We start from the raw sequence: 20,097 nt of genomic DNA, 5'->3' as shown, positions 1-20,097 counted from the left end.
GCCTATGGAATGTGGTGCCCAGAGAGCCTAGATTTAAGAAGGGGAGCAACTGAAACCATGGATATCGTTTTAAATTCAATAACAGACGCCTTCGGGTATATTCCTTGCGAGTGCGCATGCGTTGCATTGTTACGCGGTGAGGAGAAGAGCGGGTGGAAAGGCGGAGACGCTTGTAGACCATCGACCTTTTCGTCACATCCTCCCAGTTCGTATTGCAAGACCCGGCCCGTAAACTACGTGACCCCGATCGAGCAGCTAGAGACACTTTGTAATCACACCTGGTTGAGGCCACTGCTCCAGGCGGTTAGGGAGTCCGGCGATGTGGCCCTTTATTTTACGAGTGAAGAATACAAAAGATGCACCGTCCAATACGACTACGTCCATCACTGTGCATCGCACAATAAATTAAAAAAAATTTTTTACACAAGGCTGACCTAAAACAAATCAAAATGAACAGTTCCGGTGTGGTCCCGACGGCATGTAGAGTGTATAATAAATCTAAAGGAAATTTTCCGTCACCTTCTCATACCTTTCAGCCGCCTCAAAACGACGGGCCATAGCGGCCGCAATCGGTGGTTTCGTTGATCCTACATTTCTAACAGGGCGTCGTCTCCGCGCGCCAGGGGAAGAAGACGAAACTCCGACCAGTGCTCTCTGATGCATTCCGAGCTCTGCAAATTTTTGCCAAAAATCCCGGAATACTTCACCAGTGACCTTTCAAGCTGCACCAAAAGGTCAGTATACCTCACTTGAACCTTCTAGCAGCAATATCCCGGACCTATTAGACCTGACATTAACGCCCAAGGTAAACTTCACCTCCCCGTGCGGGAACCGACTCGGTAACCCTGACTATCGGAGAGACAGCCGACTTGACCCTGCACTCAGCCTGGCCACCGTCCGCTCGGCAAGGGTCCTACAACACGTTCCGACAACATCGACGTCATATTTATCGATCGAGTATATTCCCATGAATGGCAGATTTTCGGCACGGCACCACGGCAGCCCCACACCATGACCATTATGGTAAAACTACCCGACAACATCAACCTCTGCATCGTGGACACACATATGCTTGGAGCCAACGTGCTTCACGCCACTGGCCTCAACACTATCGAGTTAAAGGACACCTATATAAAAGTACGAACAATCCAGAACCTCCTCGCCATCGACACTTACAGACCTTCGGCCGTGAACAAGTTACTTGCTCTGAAAACTGTACATATTCAAGGTAAACAGCAAGAAATCAGGACATACAAGGCTAATTATCCAGCAAACGCACGTGGAGTTGTGCAGGGAATCCACACGACATTATCAGAAGAAGAAATCCGCAATACCCTCGAAGTGGAACACACCAAGCTCCTGCACCTCCGCCGCATCGGCACGTCGAACACCATCCTGGTCACAGTTGAGGGACCACAGTTACCACGCTACGCCTTTATGAACCGCGTCGCCATAAGACAGCACCCTTACCAGCCGCGAAGCATCCTTTGCACGCTCTGCTGTGTGATCGGACACCGCGCCGACGTCTGCCCCAACAAAACTCAATTCACCATATGCCTCAACTGCAGCAAACAGTTCCCCGTGGATCAAACTGCTGTAACTCCGCATGAATGCGAGCCACACTGCCTAAAATGCGGAGAAGACCACTCGCCCACTTCCCATAATTGCACCACTCGACTGCAGGCAAACCAAGCAGCTCAGACGCAAGCCCTACAGAAACGACCACATCAACTCCAATCTCTGGCCCCACTAAACTCTCAAGCGTGGCCAGAGTTACCCACCCACAACCGGTTCGAAGCCCTTCAAACCTCGCAAAAGAGCAGAGGCAGGAGGTGAACCCGGGACGAAACATCAAGAGAGCTATCAACCAAACCACCCAAGACAACACCACCACTCAAGAGACCAAACCCCAAGTTACCAGGGACGGCCCAAAGAACCACCATCCCTCCCACCAATGTGAGCGAGTCAGCTCTCCAGGGACCCACCTCCTCCCCATTCTCCCACCCCTTAACATGTCAAAACATTACACCCGTCCTATACGCAAACCCCTACTGCACTCGCAACCTTACTCATCACTTACAGCCGCTTCATCACAGATAGAGGAGAAGCTAGATGCCCTTGTGACTAAAGTAGACAAACTGGTAAACGCCATTTCGGCGCTTCAGTCGACCACACAGCAGATGCAATAGGTCAACCAAAGGCGAGACGCACTCATAGAGCAAATCATCGAACACAACAAACACTTGACTACTCGCCTCGATAACGAAGCCGCCACTATATTAAAACTAGAACAGGCCATCGATGCCTTGGAGCTACCACGCAAACGGCAGACTAGAAGCAGCTAAGCAGAAACATCCCACGGCACAGCCAAGATAGATATCGATATGAACCAAGATGTCTAATACTGCACCGCCATCACCCGACGCACTTAACTCTTCTCTGAACACGCCGCAAGCCACGTACACCATATGGCGATGGAATTGTAGAGGCATATGTCGCAAAAAGGGTCTCCTTACTCAATACATAAAGGTGGCTGACGCCAAACCTGACATCATTCTTCTCCAAGAAACAAACGGATCAATCACTATTCTGGGTATAAATTATTCATACAACCTAGCACCACGCACAAAGACAAACGGTCAACCACGGGCGTTTCGGTCCTTATCATGACCGCCACCTATGTATCCAAACACATAGCTGCTACGCAAATCGACACCTCCCACCTTAACACACCATCTAATGAATACGTCACTGTCCAATGTCGTCTAGGGCACAACAGAAGGACACTAACATCACGAACGCCTACTGGCTACCTAAACACACTAACGCAAACCTAGGATGGCTAGCTAAACACTCAGCAGGGTACCAAGTCTCATCCGGTCCTCATAGCAGGGGACTTTAACAGCCACAACACCTCCTGGGGATATAAACGCACCACTCCGAATGGCCGCAACCTAGCGCAGGTCATGGAAGTTCATCAATACACCCTTCTCAATGACACCATCCTGCCCACACGCACAGGAAGCGGCGTAGAGAACGACAGCTCACCCGACCTCACATGGTAGAACGGACCAGTGCCAGCGACATGGGATAACCTCCAGGAAACTTTGGGGAGCGATCATTGCATTTTACAGACCTCGCTCACTTACCTTCAAACACAGGGAGGACTGCGTACTAGAATGACCAAATGAGATAAACCTCGAACGGAACTAGAGGAACTACCCACCATTGCCTCCTACAAGAGTGGGTAGACATTCTACACTCCGCGTACCACAAACACACAAAGCACATAATAAACAGCCCAGACCACGAGCACGTAGACTCACACCTTTCTTTGTGGGACAAATGACATTGCATGGTACAACGCTGGAAAAAGAACAAGACCAATCGCCCCCTCAAAAAAGCTATACAGGCTATCACTGAGGAGGCCGCAGGAATATGTATACACCCCTACTACCGAGAACTGGCTCCAGACATGCGATGAGCTTAACGGACAACTACGCACACCTCGAGTGTGGCAGATCCTTCGATCTCTTCTGGGACAGGCTAAATCTAGGCACACACTAAAAAAGCTTCTCATGCATGCAGGAGCAGACCCTGAATCTCTTGCACGAGACATAGAAAAACTATTTAATCTACACAAACCAAATCTTTCCCCACTGCCCGACCATCCTCCCGAATCACCCGATTTTCTTTCCACCGGAATCAATTCTTTTTTCAGCATGAATGAGCTACAAGCAGCTCTTCACAACCTGAAAAGGAACACTACCCCAGGTATGGATGGAATCACCTAGACCACACTACGCAACCTGCCTGAGCACTTCCTCGAACCTCTCCTCGACCAAATCAATCAGGCATGGAAGACTAGAATACCCCCTGATGAGTGGAAAACGGCCCTCATCATACCCATCCTTCAAAACCCGGAAAACCTTCCAACCAGATCAACAAACTCTGACCTATCTTACTTACCTCTTGTGTTGGCAAACTTATGGAGAAATCATGGGTGGAACCAGCTGAACATTTAGGGAAGGAAACACAGAAAAGACAACCACTCGCTGGACTACCAACTCTTTTAATAGATCGTCCTCCTCTTCTACTAAATCTGATGCGTATCAATTTTTTTTTAAATTTTTTTTTATTCCTATGTTTACTTAGCAGGAAAGCCCTTCAAAAAGAGCTTTCCTTGCGGCTGTAGGGTTATTGAAGCGGAGCTCACGCAGTTTTCTTCCTCGTTGTCTATAGCCAAGGCCTCCAACATCTCCCTTGCAAGCTGGTTCTTATGGTGCCCTATGGTGCTGGCTTGTTAAAGTTTTGGTTTGCACTTGCAAGTTCGACAATGGGCAGCTAGGTGTCCTGGTCCCGCGAGATTTCTAACGTTGGCCGTATGTTCACGTGCACGGTCATTTATACATCTCCCCGTCTGTCCAATATAGCATCGTCCACATGTTAACGGTATGCTATAAACGACTCCTTTTTGGCATGGAAGGTATTTCGTCTTGTGTCGGGTGTCACACCTGTCTTTCATGTCCGTTTGTGTCTCATTAATCTTGCGGCATAGTGAATATGCCTTATTGGGGGCCGAGCACACAACTTGAACGTTTTGCCGGTTTGCTATTTTTTTCAATGTGTGGGTGACCTCATGAATGCACGGGATTACTGCGAAGGACTTTTTTGTTGTCCTCGCTTGTTCTTCACTTTGGGAATTGTTTTTCTTGACACTGCGGCTTAATTTTTCACATATGGAGGCCAATAAGATTTTTAGATATCCGGCATTGTGAAGTCGTGAAATCTGTGCATCAAAGCTTTGTTGGACTTGATGGGGGCAGGTCTTCTTTAGGCTTGCGGAGTGGGCTGCGATCGCCACTCCTTGCTTAACATTTTTTGACTGTTCAGAATCATAAGGAAGAAACCCTTCTCCCGATCGTGCTTGGTATTGCCAACAGACATGCCCTGCTTGGAATTTTAATTCCAAATCGAGAAACCGAATTGATTTATTCACTTTAATTTCGTGGGTGAAAGTGAGGCCCATGCAGCTTTTTTTGAATTGTGTCAAGGTGGTTTTAAGGCATCCATCGGCTTGTTCGTCAACTTCTGTGGTGCACAAAATAAGAAGGTCGTCTACATACCTAAAAATAACCCCTATGCGTGCATTCTGTATGGCTTCCTGGATGGCTATTCCACACCTCGCAAGAAAGATTTCGCATAGATGCGGGGCTACTTGAGAGCCAATACAAATGGCACTCTTTTGCATATTCTGGTGATCTTTTTGGGCCACAACCGTCGCTGACAGGTAGAATCTTAAGATTTCCAAGAAGGTGCTTAAGCTCATTCCTGCGGCGTTTTGGAGTTCGGTGAGCCCTTTGTCTTCAATGGTGGTTTGGAGGACATGCATGAGGCTTGCGTGCATGTCCATGTTCATGTTCAGTTGTTCATGTTCATGTTCACTTCAATGAACATGAACATGAACTTCAATGAACATGAACGTGTTCATGTTCAGTTCAATGTTCAGCTGGTTCCACCCATGATGTATCATAACCAACTAGCTCAACTCCTTCCCGTAGTAAGTTATGGAGAAAATGGCTCTAAATCGCTTTCAATGGTATCTAGAGACCACAGACTTCTTAGCATACACTATGATTGGGTTTCAATCGCATGTTAGCACACAAGATGTCATGCTTCGCATATACGAAGATATATACCAGAATGCCAGTACCACACAACTGCGTACCATAGCAAGCGTAGACATTCACAAAGCTTTTGACTCTCTAGCGCACCACACAACACTAGATAACCTCTTGGACACGGCAACCGGCTCTAGAATGTATAATAATATCAAAGCTTTTCTAACCGATCGAACAGTACAGATACAGGCCAAGGATTTCATATCCCCTGTCCAAATCTTAACAGCTCGAGTACCACAGGGAGGATGGCGGATGGGGGAGCGGAGGGTCGCGGAGAAACCGCTTAGTTTAATTCAAAAGGAATGTTAGGTCGGGGTGGGCCAAAAGAAAATTGTCGATATATGACTATGCCCAGAGCCCGCGTTCACGAAGAGTACTAGCGATGGCCGTGGCCAAGGCTTGCATTACGAAGGGTGCGCGTCTGACCCCAAAAGGAAGTCTAGTGAAACAAAAATACTGGCCATCAAGGCGGAATGTAGTAAAGCGCTGAGCCTAGGGATGAAAGGTCACGTGATAAGACGCCTCCGCCAGATCCACTTTGGTAAAAAAATGAAAGCCGTTTACAATTCCCTGTAACGCCGGTTAGAGCGCAGCTCTTGAGTAGGAGGATGAAAGTGTACTGAGGGATAAATGACTCCTTGAGGTCACGTGACCCCAGGTGGGGTCATGTGATGTCAGGGGGTTCACGTGATCTCAGGGCGGTCACGTGACTTGGGGGGTCACGTGACCTAGTGGGGTCACGTGACCTCGTGGTTACGCCGACGGCGACAGCGACGTTGACGCCGACGCCGACGGCGACGCCGCTCAAGCCGGAAACGGGCCCCTAAGAGCTGCGCTCTAAAAGGCCGCGTGCGGCAGGGGTTTCTGGAGAAGGACTTTAGGCAAAGGGTCAGGGCTAAAAGGGGGTGCCAGTAATTGTGGAGTTAGATGGCTAGCATCTAGCACAAAACGCGACTCTCAGGTCGACTTAGGGGCTAGTTGTATCGGGCTCAAAAAGGTGCCTCGAGTGGTGGGGCCGATCAAGCCGGATTGCAGCATGGACTTGACTCCAGGGCCCGTTTTCTCAAACGCAAACCGTGGGTTAAAGTTAACTATTGTTCCTAGAAGGGGGAATTCTAGGTCACGTGACTGGGAGAGCAGGGGCGCCGAGGGAGAAGCAGTACCTACAAGCAAAATGGCCGCGACGTCGCTTAATAAGGGCTAATAGTTCTGTTTGGTTCTGCTGAACATTCATTTCGAACCGGCTGTTATATTAATGACGCACCATCAACCTATTAGCACGTCAAGCAAAGCGGTAGTTCAGAGGGACTACTAAATTAACCGACGGCAGCATTCCGCGAACGCATCACTCTTCAGCAGTTCGGAACCCAAGACATATGACGGTACATAAGCCTCGCAAGTGTTTTAGAGCGCAGCTCTTAGGCGCCCGTTCCCGGCATGAGCGGCGTCGCCGTCGCCGTCGCCGTCGGCGTCGGCGTCGGCGTAACCGCGAGTAACCCTCGTAACCCTCGTGAGGGTTACGAGGGTTACGAGGGTTACTCTCACGAGGCTTATCCTCACGAGAATTACGAGGGTTACTAACCCTCGTAACCCTCACGAGGGTTACGAGGGTTAGTTACCCTCAAAAGGGTTACCCTCACGAGGGTCACGAGAGTTATGAGAGTTACCCTCTCGAGGGTTATGAGAGTTACCCTCACGAGGGTCACGAGAGTTACCCTCACGAGGGTCACGAGAGTTACCCTCATGAGGGTTACTAGGGTTACCCTCACGAGAGTCACGATGGTTACCCAAGTCACGTGACCCCCTCCCAAGGTCACGTGACCCCCGTTGACGTCATGGCCACTGATGACATCATCAGTGACGTCACGGATGACGTCACTGGCATCCGCATCGTCATCGTCATCATCACTGATGACGTCATTAGTGACCTCACCGGCATCCGCATCGTCATCGTCATCATCACTGATGACGTCACTGATGACGTCATCAGCATTGTCACGTGACCCCCCCACCACAGGTCACTTGACCCACCCCCCCAGTGCCCTTCCCTCCTCCTCCTCAAGAGCTGGGCTCTAATTCTGCGTTACACGGAGTTGTAAACGGCTTTCATTTTTAGAGCGCAGCTCTTAGGCGCCTGTTTCCGGCTTGAGCGGCGTCGCCGTCGCCGTCGGCGTCGCCGTCGGCGTAACCGCGCGGTGCATTATGGGTAAATTTCCCCGCTAAACCTAGCGGAAAAATTTTCCCGCTAAATCTAGTGGAAAATATTTTCCCGCTAAATCTAGCGGAAAAATTTCCCCGCTAAATCTAGCGGAAAAAATTTCCCCGCTAAATCTAGCGGAAAAAATTTCCCCGCTAAATCTAGCGAAAAAGTTTCCCCGCTAAATCTAGCGGATAAATTTTCCCGCTAAACCTAGCGGAAAAATTTTCCCGCTAAACCTAGCGGAAAAAATATCCCCGCTAAATCTAGCGGAAAAAATTTCCCCGCTAAATCTAGCGGAAAAAATTTCCCCGCTAAATTTAGCGGAAAAATTTCCCCGCTAAATCTAGCGGAAAACATTTCCCCGCTAAATCTAGCGGAAACATTTTGGTCACGTGACCCGGGGAGTCACGTGACACCCCGAGGTCACGTGACCTCTGAGGGGGGCACGTGTTTGCCCCCCCGTGACCCCACCAAGGTCACGTGCCCTCGGGGGGGTCACGTGACCCCCCCCCCCGAGAACACGTGGCCCTCAGTACCCTCCCCTCCTCCTCCTCAAGAGCTGCGCTCCAATTCGGCGTTACAGGGAGTGGTAAACGGCTTCCACTTTTTTTATGGTGAGTAAAAAAATGTATTGCGAACGAGTGTTGGTATATATTTATACCAACACGTTTAATTTGTTACACTATGCACGCCAACTCGTGAGCAGCGATTACTTTGCGGAGAAAGGGGGTTATCCTCGATAAAGTCTTCGTTCCGTGTGAACAGCTAGTACATTGTACTGTTTTTTTGTTCGCAGTGCGCCGACAGTATGCCGACAGCATCGAGGTTTCTACATGTCCCCGGTGGCCAGCAATTTAACAGTGACGAGAAGCTAAGCTTCTCGTCACCGGTGGCCCGGTTGGGCAAACGGAAGAGAGGGCAAACAATTGAGATCAGCAGGAATCGCAGAAACGTGTGTCGCAAGGAACAAAAACGAGACTACAGCACCGGCGTTGCGAGACTGGAAGGCACACGGGAAAGTTATCCGTTGTTTATGGCGAAACATATTGAAGGAAATGTTTCTTACACAATCCACACACACATAACACAACTTGGCCTCACATGCTCCCCCCCCCCCAAAAAAAAAAAAAAAAACAGAATACATTGTTGTTACCAGCGCCATACGGCACCTAAATTCCCCTGTCCCATAAAGCGAAGGCTGTAATGTGTGGCAGCCAGCCCGTTGGCTGGCGCGCGGCGTAGTTCCAAGAAACGCCACCCCACAGAGAAGCCCTCGCCATGGCGAAGCGACCCGGCCGCCGGTAAAGGGGTGTCCAACCAGGACACTACAAAACGCACGACTCCGACAAATCGTGAAAATTGAAGCGGACGCGCCCGTATCGCGCCCGCTTCGCGCCCGCTTCAATTTTCACGATTTGTCGGAGTCGTGCTTTTTGTAGTGTCCTGTTTGGACACCCCTTAAGAGGGCGCCGCCGGCCGCGCCAGGGCCAGCAGAGCCCACCCGGGCATACTCCGGGGAGACTGCACGGCCGAGCTCAGCGCGGCCCGCAGCTTGTAGGAATACGCAATGTATACGAATGCTTTCGCATTTCGACACTTCAGCAGTCTTATGTGTCTTTGTAGATTTTTTAATATCTTCTATATATATATCTTCCACCATGACTTTGCATGACCGTGATCGAAACATCACGTGCATCATATTTTCACGCCACCGATGTACTTATTAATTCGTCTTCTCGCGACCCCCGCCAGGGTATTATTCGGGGCTTCTGATTGGCCACGTTCGAATTTATGAAGAAGCCCGGGAACACGCCCAGCCCGCTTTCGGCAAATGGCGCCTCCTCATCTGGAAATGAGGAGGCGCCACTGGGTTGCGATTTTTGCCTCCTCATTTGAGGGTTGCGGACAAGGGTGGCAGAGATGTTGTCCTCAAGCCCCGCACGGAGAATCTCAGCTTCTTCTCTTCAGTAGCCTGTTGGTCGGTGCGGGCGCTCAGGCGCGAAACATCCCCCACGAAGGCGGTGACTCTCGTTGGGGCCTTGTATGCCGGAGCGAAGCTGGTCGTCGGCTCTTTCTCGTTGATGTTGGCTGGCGAAGGTGCGCCTCAGATCGGTCTTGCACACTTCCCACGACATCAAAAAAGATGCGTGGTTCTCAATCCAGTGAATGACAGTCTATTATACGCTTTGCTTTGCTTTGGTTGTGTGATTTAGCTCGTAGAAACATAAACCGTTTGCTAAGTATATTTTGCTTTTGCTATGACGCAAAACGTGCGTAGGATTAAATTTAAAAACAAATCTGAACACTCCAAGTCAAGCGATTGGAAGTTGTGTGTACACTCTCAGAAAAAAGGGTGTTTTCTTACAACCGTTGTCCCATATAATACACCCCAAACTTCAATTCAACGTACAACGCCCTATATTCGAATGGACGGCCTCAAAAATTACGAGGGGCTCGACAGCCGTGTGGCACAACTTATTCAAATAGCTAACGTACGTGCAACTAACTACAGAAAAAAAAAATCGGGGTTCTCTTCGCTCTACTGCAAAAGCTCAGTGTTTTTCTTTATGTGGTTTTTGATACGTAGTTTAGCTATTTAAAAAGTTATATCGCACCGTTAAAACGCTCTTCGTAAAATGTGGGGCTGTCTGTTCGATTATAGGACGCTGTACGTCAAACTGAAGTTTTGGGGTGTAATATATAGACAAAAGGGTGTAAAGTGATACCCTTTTTCTTAGAGTATAGGTTACGATGGAATCCTACGATAGCTTCATGAGCCGCCAACACTGCTTTGATACTTCGCCGTGGAGACCAAACGAGCATGCGTTTACGGGCTCCTCGCGACTTCAAGCAGAAAAATAAAGGAAATACGTACTGGAAACTGCGCTGCTCGGTGAGGGCAACCTAATTCACGGATTCCGGAAGCAACGACAACAATCCCACCGATTTGGGCGGCCGAGTCGGCGGGAAGGCCTAGCAAGGTGGGTCGGGAGGCTTTGCAAGGCGCTTGTCTCTCGGTGTTAACCAGCTGCCTTATTAAAAATAAAAAAAAATGTTCGCGCGACCCTTCCTTTTTTTTTGTTTAAGTAAACTTTTTTTATGTGAATAGGTTGAACCTTCGTCTATAATCATAGATCTTCAGGTTAAAAGGTGAGTATTATCTCTTCGTCGTAGCCGAGTCATTTTCGAAGTGTTGTGCGGTGATGGCGGACGCTCTCATAACAGTGGCACACTCATAAATCTATTTGCTGTTTTCTTTGACATACAGCTCAAATAAACACGGAATGAATTCCCCTGGCATTATGTGGTACGTAGACTTTATGTTTCCCATGTGTCTCTAAAACCGCGCAAGAAAACTGCGAGAAAAAAACATAAAAAAAACAATCGTGCGATCGGAATGCCAAAATTGATGCCTGCTCGGCCATCCTCGCGACTGATTTTTGTTTGCTCTGTTTGTTTCCGACAAGATGAAAAAAAATTAGAGGAGGACACTTAAAACTGCTTGCCTGTAGGAATTCGGGAGCATTATAGTCCCGTGGGTGAAATAAGGGCAAACGTGGGCGGCCACGTTTGCCTGCAGAAGCCGTCGTAGATGTAGTCGCTGCTGCCGATGTCAAAACTGTATACTGTATATGTAGTAGACGCGGTCGCCTCACAGTTCATCGCACGAAGGACCCAACGAGCAAAAATGGAGTCCGAAGCGCGCCTTTTGCACACGTCGCTTCGGCGGTGACATCACGTTCCCGCACTTGAGCGTAAGCTGCACGTGCTTGATGACGTATTTTTATGGCCATCTTTCAGGCACAACTAAAGCCCCTCGATATGTTTGCGTTTGTCGTGCAAGTAGCGTCAAATGCGCGAGTACACGAGACCCGGGTCTCGAGCGGCCCTTGGAAGCGAATGGCGGCGCAGCACTGAAATGAGCGGCCCTAGGAAGCGAATGGCGGCGGAGCACCCGCTCGTGGCACGTGTCTCGCGCGGTTCCACAACAATGGTTGGCGGTACTTGTAAAAAACACCTGCATCAAGGGGCTTTAGGCACAACGACTCCGCTTTTTCAAGTAATGGAACAAATGAAGCTTTTGCCTTAAAAAAGGAAAAGAAAGAAGCGTCGCGTGGGGCGTTTAGGTGTTCCAAAATCTACCTGTTTGGGCACTTGACAAGCCTCCGAAGCTACGACGACGACCGACTCGGTCGTGGTCAGTGCGATAACACGAAGCTGGGTCACGGGGTCCTGTTCCGTAGTCCGCGAAATAACGCTGTTGTCGCGCTGCTAAAGCTTAATTTTGACAAGAGGTACAACGAAAAAGTTAGGTTAACCCTAAACTCTCGTTCCAATTCCCGAATTATACATGAATTGTAAACGATACACCTCAACCTACGGGGTGTCTCAAATTCCGGTCAGGCACTTTAGATTGACCGAAAAAATCGGCTTCTTAACCTATCGCGCTTTTGTGGAGCGTTGTCCACAGGTGATGAATGTTTTCTATAAAATTGGTAAAAAGCTAACTTACGTGAGAAAAAGTAAAAAGAAAGAAAGAAAAAGACTTAAGTTTTATGTAAACGCAACGAAGCTACACGTGTTCAAACAATGAGGCGCCTTATTGTTTGAAGACCGGTGGCTCCTCTGCGTTTCCATAGGATGAAAGTCTTTTTCTTGCTTTACTCTTTCTTCAGGTAAGTTCGCTCTTTGCAAATTTTACAGCAAAAGTGCACCACCTGTGGGCAACGCTGCACAAAATCGTAACGCAATAGGTTAAGAATCCGATTTTCGCGGCTTATTTTTTACAGCCTGACCGCTATCTGAGCCACCCTGTAGATGCGACCAACGAAGCGCAGAAGCGGTAACGTGATCCTGGCCACTGCGTCATAACAAGGAGCCGTCAGGTGGCGCCGCTCTATCTTCTCGGGGCTAAAACAATCACGTAGCACGCGCTAGCCATATTAGAGTAAAATATTCGAAGTAAATGATCAAATTAAGGAATTTAACGCTGGAGCAAAGTTGCATTTGTTTTAGGTTTTTGCTTTCCTGCTGCAGACAACAGAACGTGCAGCGACTGTAACAAAATTCGCAGCATTCTGCTTTGTGTTTTGATAAGAGCAGAAAGGAATGTTGAAAAACTTCAACGGCGCCACTGCAAAATGAACATAGTATATTCCGGTCTATAAATTGCACCATTGTATAGGTCGCACCCCTTATACACGAGTGTTAAAAAAACAACCAGGTTCGTATATAAATCTATATAAATCGCATCTTTCTGTAAGTCACACTTGTACAGGGTGCGGCCATAATGACTAACACATTTGGCGCGCCTTGCAAAATTTTAATTTGAAGCATGAACACTTGAAATTAGGCAGGAAAACGAAGTTCCGCAAGACTTTAGTTCTATTTTTTTTTCAGAGCTCCAGTCAAACGTGGTAAAATATTAAAAATAGAGCAAAAACGGCGACCGCGCATTTCCCATGACTTACGCCCAATGTTTGCCGTCCGCACACTTGTTTATGAGCTTGCTCCCAGATGGTCATTGTCCATATATTTCGCTAAACATATTAATCATCGCGATTATCTTGCTTATCGCCAGCCTCTCCTATAGACCAATCTCACTAAGCGTTCGGCGCATACGTGACGCCGCCATAACTTTAGTTCTCAGGAGGCAGACGGCCGTGTACGCGAGAGCTCGTGCCTTCTCGTGCTTTACACGCGCAGAGCTCCAGCGGGGTTGTCGCACGTGCCCAAAGACTAAAGTTCCCTCGCTGCATTGCGGCAGCGGTGGCGTAGTCAAACTGGCTGGTGAGATCGGTCTATTGGTTTGTAGGGTTTTTTCGTTCAGCAAGTGTGAGCGCGTGGTATCCTTCGCCCCCTTTTCTTCTTTCTATTACCTTAGACGCGCCCCAACTGAGAGTGCCTGGGGACGGTAGAAAAAGAAGCCGCCCTCGTGCCCAGTCCGGACTGCACGTGCGTTCCGGCCTGGTGCCAGTCTCGGGCCTGTTGAGCCTTCGGGAAGTCAAGCCAGCCACCACTAACTCGCTCTTACCGCTCATTCACACTGGAAGCGGATCCGCGTTCGCAAAGCAGTTGCGAACGCGGTTGTATAAAGATCCAGTACAATTGCACGCGCACTTGATGTCATTGAGTGCGCGTGCAATTGTACTGGATCTTTATACAACCGCGTTCGCAACCGCTTTGCGAACGCGGATCCGCTTCCAGTGTGAATGAGCGGTTAGCCCTATTACTTAACGTTTGTCTTCAAAAGTAAATATAATTTCCTTATTCCTTTCCAAGACTCGGCCACCATGTCTTAAACCTGGCGCAGTCAACTTTGAACCGTGAAAGCCTACAATAACCCGACCGCCAGCCTTGCCTTGATTTGCCTGGTTCCGCCTACGCCCCGTCACGAATACCTGCAACCGTTCTTGATAAAAAGCCCGAAAGCTCTGGAACGACGTGCTCCCACCCATCGTGTTGTCGCAAAGCATTAAGAACGCGCTTTGTTTCTGCGGTTACTGCTGGACGGAACGTTTCGTAGCCCTTTGGTAAGCCTTGCCTGACACAGCCATGCCCGGCATTGTCTGGAATGAACTGGACGCAAGAACTATGTCGCGTCTAAGCCTCGAGCTTATTAAAGAAGAGCTCGCTGCGCGTGAGCTAGAATCTTCCGGCACAAAAGAAGGCCTCAGCCAGCGAATTGCAGCGGACATCGAGGCGCGCGGCGAATCTTCGCCTTGCCTGGACCAAGCTTCGGTCTCTGCCGCTGGCTCTTTGGCACTAGACCCCATCACACTATGAAACCTTCCTGTTTTGTTGCAGCAGCTGCCTCGTCCTTCCACGACAGTTACAACGCTACCAGACCTGTCCGCATCACTGTCGTAGTTTGAGGGCTCGCCAGAGTAAGACGTCAACGACTGGCTTGAGGACGTTCGTCGCGTCCAGCAACTTGCGTTATCGGATGACGCCACCACCCGGCTCATAGAAGCTAGCAAGTTGAAAGGTACAGCACGAAACTGGCATCTCGCGTTCGGAAGCGTATACGACTCGTGGCCAACTTGGAGAGACACCCTCAAAGAGACCTTCATACCAAAATGGACCCTGATCAAGTGGCAGGAAGGGGTCATGTACGTGACTGAAAGGATTGGCGAATACCTTCATCAGTACGCCTTCGCCAAATTAAGGATCATCCGACGCTGCCCGGTAACACTGAGCGATGCGTAGATCGACTACCTACTCCAAGGCATGCGGGACCAACATATCGTCGCAGCATTGGCAGCCAACAGGCCAACAACCATCCAAGCCTTTCTTGCGACAAAATGTTTAGCTGGGCTTGATGGTTCATGACTGGAAATGAGCGCCAAAGGAACGGGGACAGGTGAAGAAGTGGACGATAACACGGGATGCGACATGCACGAGCCTGCATAGGTCCGCCCAACACGCCAAGGCAAGCCCTTTGACTACTCCAGCCCAACCCAATCACCAACATCATTCGTCTAGGTCGGCTAGATCCGAAAGTCCTACCCACCCTACGCAGCGCTCTGGCTTGACATCACCGTCACCCGCAGCCTCACGTCAACTCACCGAAGACCTGCCTACCGACTAGCGAGAGGCCAAATACCAAGCCATCTCGTTGCAATATGGAGCCCTAGCGTTCCGTAGTGGCCAAGACTTGTCCCAAGCGGTCTGCTATAAATGCCAGAACCTCGGACACCTCGCATCGAAGTGTACAACATTCACCAATCAGTCAGCACAGGCATCATCATCGGCAGCTAGGGTCATGCCTGCAGTGCCGTTACCACCAGCTCTTCACAGCATGCCAGCGACCCTTGAATGCTCTCAGCTGCAGTGCACATTCTTTTTAGCCACCAGCACTGACATTGAAGACTATGCTGCTTTCCCAGACTCAGGTTCCAAGCTGACTCTTATAGCAAGGTCGCTTGTTCCAAAACGCATGCTACATTACTTGACTGAGCCTTTCCTCGCAGTTGTAGGAGGTACCACCGTACCCCCAGAGGGTGCAGCTTTACTTAAGATCACCATTGGCCCGATCGGGGGGTCGTCCAGACCGTGGTTCTGGAACACAACATCCTCCCTTTCATCATTGGTGAAGATTGGTTTTGAGCAGCATAGGTGCGTCTGATCATACGGCGACAGGTCTGTCTATCATAGTAGAACAAAAACTAGCACCACGGATATACAATGCCGAAATTCTCACCCAATCGAGCCTTAATTCACAAGTGCAGACCATGTCACAAGACTGCTCACAGAAAGAACCCTTGCCGTCGCCAGAGCAGCCATCGTGGCAAGCCTTCGCCGAGGAGTCTCCACGTTTTCGTAGCCCCAGTGCCGAGCCGCCAGCCCAGATAGCCGATACTGTTGCTATAGTCCCGTGGCTCTCAATCATGGATGTTTTGCGGACCCCCTGTGGATCGACAGAGATGGTGGAGGACCCTGTTCGTGGTGAGGGGAAAAGACAGGTTAACTAGCATATTGATTTAATAAATGAACACAACTAAGATCTAGAATGAAGCAGACTTCTCTCATTTACATACACAATTTCATGTAAATACACACGAGAAAACTCACCCGAAAGTTGGAACGTTTCTTCTCAATGTGAAAAGGGACAACTTTTCTTGTCGGGCTTGACTGATGAGGCACGGCTTCGCGGACAACTAAAATTCCTTCGCGGACCCCCATTTGAGAACCACTGCATAGTCCATCACCCTGATCTTCCGCCAGCCCTCCTTGGAGATCAGTTATCTTTTAGTCAAAATATTGTTCTTACCGACATTTCGACACAGCAGAATGGAGTTTTCGCCCGTCACGAATTTGACTTAGGCCACTTCACAGGCATGCAGCATCGCATTGACCGGTTACCAAACGCCTTGCCCTACAGCCGTAGCCCGTACCGATATGCTCCCGAAGACGGACGATTCGTGAAAAAACAGATGAAGAAATTCCTGGGCCAAGGTGTTATTGTTTCAGTATCGGGCCGTGGGGATTTTCCAGTGGTTGCAGTTTCACGCGGAGACAAGAAACGTTTGTGTGTTAACTATGCACCACTGAATGAACGCACTATCCCAGTGGTGTACCCCCTTCCCCAAGTGGATGATATCATCCATGACATCGCTGGATGCGCGTACTTCGCTACCATGGGCTTCAAAAGTGCATACTGGCAAGTCAGCCTTTGCCCCCGTCCAGGACCATGAGAAGACAGCTTTCATCGTTGTGTTGTTGGAGTTGGATGAGTTGGGGGGGGGGGGGGGGGGGGGGCGGACTGAACGTTGCCCCGGCCGTTCTTATTTTTGTTCTAGTAACTGTCAGTTTGACTTAACGCCAACTAAGGGACTCGGTTTTTATAGACACGGCGGGAAGTGAGTGTGTTCGTCTCTTTCCTTTTTTCTTTAGCGTATTTCTGAAGCCCTTGTATTCCAGCGTCAACCATTTACCTTCATTTGAGGCTAGCTGTGAGTGAGTGACTATTTTCTTTTAATTTTAGGCTTCGCTTTTCATATTTTTGATGTTAGCTATAGCCTTGTGCTTCTAGTGGTAAACTTTTGAGTATTTGTTTTAAATATTAGCTGATAGCCATTGCCTTCTGCGTTCTTTTCATTTTGTTTTGTTGTAAGCAAGCTGTTTGTTTCTTTTGCTCTAAACCAAGAGACTTGGTATATTTAGGCTGCGGTGGGATATGAGCGCGTGGTATCGTCCACCCCCTTTTGTTCTCTCTATTAGCTTGAACGCGCCCCAACTGTGCGTGTTGACGGCAGACAAAGAAGCCGCCCTCGTGCCCGGCCCGGACTGCAGGTGCGTTCCGGTCTGGTGCCAGTCTCGGGCCTGTCGAGCCTCCAGCCAGTCAAGCCAGCCACTACTAACTCGCTCTTAGCCCTATTACTTAACGTTTGCCTTTAATGTAAATATACTTTCCTTATTCCTTTTCAAGTGTCGGCCACCATGCCTTGCACAAGCCACCCGGGAGTGCGCTCGAAAACCAGTGTGCAGACGACAAACGGGCTGGTATGGGACATAGGAGATGCACGACCTCCGATTTCGCTTCATTTTTAATATTTCAGTACTTCAAAAATAAGCTCCAATAAAAAAAAAAAAAAAACACGAACGTTTTGGTGAAACTACGTTCGTGTGCCCAATTTCGGGTATTTACGTTTAGAAGTCGAATTTTGCAAGGCGTACCAAATGTTGTAGTCCTCACGGCCTCACCCTGCAAATTTGTACGCTCGGCGCGGCAAAACTGAATGCATAAACCTGCATATTTGTATTGGGATTGCGACATATGTTCATACGGGAGCCAGTTTCAACATTCTTGCCAACGAATGAAAGAAGAAATATGGCCCCCGCAGAAAAATTTCCATATACTTGAAATACAAAACGCACATATGTCTCACTGTTATATAAAACGCCCATACGAAATTTTTTTAAAGAAAGAAAAAAAGAACGCAATTTATACAGTGGAGAATACGGTACTCAGACTTGCGCCAGCTCTCTTTCCTGCTTTTCTCCACTCTTCCGTCGCTCCCTTTTACATCCCTTCTGTGGCGACTCAGGATCTCAGCTTGTCAGGGCTCACAACCTGCCGCTCTCCACTCCAGTCTGTGCAACCCTGTGGCAAGGATCGATCTCGGGGGTCAGAACCCTCGGGTCTGCAGCGCGAACTTTCCCTTGACGTGGCGTTAGGTCGTAAACGTCGCGCACACACGTGTGAAGCCTCAATCGCCCACGGCATAAAAATTTCTATTTTCTGCGGACGTCCTGCGCGATGCGAAGTCTGTTTTCGTAGAGGTTGGCCGATCCAGAAGATGCCCGGTGTCCCGTAATGGCAACTAAAGCATGTATACCTCTAAAAAAATAATTGTTTGTTTTGTCGACGCATGTGCGTCAGATCGTTTAGAGGATAGTTTGCACTTTCTCTTGGCTTCAGACAAATTATATTATTATTTCGTGTAAAATCAAAAATGGAAGACACTTTAACGCGTTTCGTCCCCTTCCTACCGGAAAAAAGCAAAATTGCATATATGATATGTTTAATAGCCCTACCAAAACCTATATAAATTTTATTGGGACATATAAGGCGTTCATAAGTTCTTACGTGATTATATACGCTCTCACGTGTCTTTTCTTACGGTACGTTACTTTACATAGTTCGAATCTCCACGTACTCGGCGGAGCTAAGCGGAAGAGCTATCTGATTGTGCCGGTACCGGGCCTATTGGCTGACAGTAAAAAATTTGGCTTTGCTTGCTTGCTTACGTGTGGGAATGCGAAAGCATTCTAGTCCCTTTGTTCAAATGTTTTCGATTGATTTATTCGACATGCATTAAAGTTGTTTCTGCTGATTCGGTGCATGTGTTTGCGTATACATTGGCCGCAGTGCAATGACGCACGCACTGGGCACACCTTTAGTCAGCCGGAACCGTGGAGCCGCCGGGGCGTCGGGGAAGTGTGCTGGTCCCGCACCCCAGAAGTCCTGGTTCGATTCCCACCCAGACCGAAATGTATCAAATTTGCTTTTCGAAGCCATTAATTTACTTCGTTTGCAGGAGCCTCCCCGAAATATTTCACGTCAATCCGAGAATTTTTGACATTTTTTTACTCTTCTGCGGCAGCGGCCATTTTTGGTACCATCACTCGGTCACGCCGCCGCCGCCGCCGGATTTTCGCGTAATGGGGCATGGAATGTTTTGTCATTCAATGGAGATTTCTTCGCAGGGTGCTCAACCGAGAGAGTAGCATCACACCACGTCATGGTTCGTCCCATACATATAGCCACAGAACACTTCAGAAATGGTGGGCGTGGCTTGTGATGTTCTTGCTTCGGGAATCGCCCGTCAGCCTTCTTATCGGTGAATGCGGCAAGCCCATTGGCTGCGAAGCCATAATGAGAGGCCCACGACGCACCTTTCCCTGCGTTTCTTAGGTTTGTTAGTCACTACAGCTTGAAGAGTGTCCAAGAATGGGCGCGTTGTAAGAACATCACGCCATAATAGTGCCTTACTCAGTTTCTTTATTTGTCAACGTGTTCCTTCTCTCTTCTGTCGTGCGGTTTCAAGGCTCCGACTTTGAATGCTTCCAGGGTGAATCCCTGCCACGAAGGAGTAGTGTGGGTGCCTAAGGAGGATCGCGATAACGCTTAAAGGAGCAAAAGGTTGAAATTTGAAACAATGATTGTGCAGATTGCTATTATCGGGTCATAGGGAAGTTTCTAGATGTATA

General features: G+C 48.9%; 1 pseudogene; it reads left to right on the top strand.

Annotated features, from left to right (window-relative positions):
• Nucleotides 1-2,012: 2,012 nt before the first annotated feature.
• On the top strand, nucleotides 2,013-17,247 carry LOC115330819 (annotated as a pseudogene).
• The last annotated feature ends 2,850 nt before the right edge of the window (nucleotides 17,248-20,097 follow it).

Source organism: Ixodes scapularis, unplaced genomic scaffold (genome assembly GCF_016920785.2).
Source record: "Ixodes scapularis isolate PalLabHiFi unplaced genomic scaffold, ASM1692078v2 PGA_scaffold3__209_contigs__length_174095766, whole genome shotgun sequence".
NCBI classification, from domain to species: domain Eukaryota; kingdom Metazoa; phylum Arthropoda; class Arachnida; order Ixodida; family Ixodidae; genus Ixodes; species Ixodes scapularis.
This window is presented reverse-complemented; position numbering and strand designations above follow the sequence as displayed.